Here is a 1,988-nt window from a genome sequence, read left to right as displayed (position 1 = left end):
TTTGCCCCATAGGGCTCTGGTTAAAAGCATTACATTATGTAAGGAATAGATGGCCATTTGGGACGACACATGGCATTGATAAAGGCATGCTCTCATTATTGACTAGTATTTATCGAAATCCTTGGACTTGTAGGAAACTGCCAAAGTTGTTAGAGCAGCCTTTTCCTGTTGCTAGATACATCTTATACAGTCTATGGGATACGTGTATGTTTTCCAAATGACTAAAATGTTCAAATTGACAAAATAATTATCATATTACTGCAGTGGTTCTGCTGCCACCTAGTGGTGGCGTTGTGTAGCTGTTCTGCTACCACCTATTGGTGGCGTGCCGTAGTGGTTCTGCTGCCACCTAGTGGTGGTGTGGCGTAGTGGTTCTGCTTCCACCTAGTGGTGGTGTGGCGTAGTGGTTCTGCTGCCACCTAGTGGTGGTGTGGCATAGTGGTTCTGCTGCCACCTAGTGGTGGCGTGGCTCAATGTTTTGAGTTCTGACATGAGAATGGAGCAGGCATTTGATAGTACAACGTTTTAATTTAATTTGATCCTATATGGGCCAATGTGGCCTCGTTTATCTATCTGGTCAAATGTATTTCTTTTTTTCTTTGTAATGAATCACTATTGCTGTTTGCTGGAAATGATTTACTCTGATTTATTGGGGGGAAATTATGTTGTACTAACTCACTAATGTATCAACTGTTCCACAATTCCACTTCTACTCAGACTAATTGTTTGTTGAAGCAGTTTTTAGATGTTGGAAATGGAAGGTTGTCCCTCTAGAAAGGACAATTATATGTTATTAACTGTTTTATACAAAATTGTATGCACCCTGATTTGTCAGGATCTTTGGGAATATATTGTCTCTAAACTATAAACATGTCCTTAAAAATGTGAAAAGGTTGCCAATCTGTCATTGGACTACTGAGGCTCTACATAGTTTGACAGTGAATTATGTATTTTTTGGAAACCAGAAACTGGTTGTGAGAAGGAGCAGGGTAGCCTAGTGGTTAGAGTGTTGGACTAGTAACCGAAAGGTTGCAAGTTCGAATCCCCGAGCTGACAAGGTACAAATCTGTCGTTCTGCCCCTGAACAGGCAGTTAACCCACTGTTCCTAGGCTGTCATTGAAAATAAGAATTTGTTCTTAACTGACTTGCCTGGTAAAATTAAAAAAATAAAGTTTGAATATTCTTTCTCTAATTAACATGATCATCTTTCAATCGAACAACCCTTTACTTTTATAATGACTTTTAAATCTTTTACCCTGAAGCTGACTGAATTGAAAGTGTTCGTGAGAATATGTTGAAATAATCTGGAACAATCGCAGATATGTACTTGAATAAACTATAAAGGATTTTTTTATTTATTCTAATTGTGTTAACATTTTGCATAATTTGTATTTTTGAAATACGATTTAGGTATTTTCTCTCAATTTCTAGTTGCCAAATCTGTTCCTAACGACTTTCTCTGCTGTGGAACTACTTTTTCTTACAGCCTAAAATATGTAGCCTGGTCCAGCTCTGGTTGTGCTCTTGCCAACTCCATTGCTGTAATTGTCAAGACAATCGGTTGGCATGACAATGAGTGGCATGACATGGTAGCACAAACAGATCTGGCACACAGGCTATAAAGTATGTCCTCCATTTTGGTTTGTGGTATTTTGACCAACAGGAATAACTACTTTGTTTCATGTGCAATGATGATGTCTATCTTTGTAACACAGCTGTCTCTTTTACTTGTCTCTGTCTTTTAACGTTAAATATAAATGTGTTTCACGCAACAGAGATGATTTGCTGGTGTTTTGCTGATTGTCTGAATAGTAGCCTAGTCTGTTGGTTAACCAGAATCAGACTGGAGATGAGGTTAGAGGTGTACCCATGTCAAATATGTAATAAATACATGTTTAGGTGGGCATATAGGTAAGTCTTGGAAATCCCAGACCTATGTTGGAACATTGGTACATTGTGGAAGGCAATCTGTCTGTCTAGACTAGAC

At 38.5% G+C, this 1,988-nt stretch overlaps 1 protein-coding gene across 1 annotated transcript in view; it reads left to right on the top strand.

The window, feature by feature from the left end:
- Positions 1-1,777, top strand: part of LOC109877318 (neutral amino acid transporter A) — a 40,370-nt gene extending 38,593 nt beyond the window's left edge. The window contains exon 8 of the mRNA XM_031813104.1: positions 1-1,777. This exon is cut by the window's left edge and continues 1,443 nt beyond it. The gene's annotated coding sequence lies outside the window, so the exon portion shown is untranslated.
- The last annotated feature ends 211 nt before the right edge of the window (positions 1,778-1,988 follow it).

The sequence above is a fragment of the Oncorhynchus kisutch genome, unplaced genomic scaffold, assembly GCF_002021735.2.
Source record: "Oncorhynchus kisutch isolate 150728-3 unplaced genomic scaffold, Okis_V2 Okis04b-Okis11a_hom, whole genome shotgun sequence".
In the NCBI taxonomy this organism is placed as follows: domain Eukaryota; kingdom Metazoa; phylum Chordata; class Actinopteri; order Salmoniformes; family Salmonidae; genus Oncorhynchus; species Oncorhynchus kisutch.
This window is presented reverse-complemented; position numbering and strand designations above follow the sequence as displayed.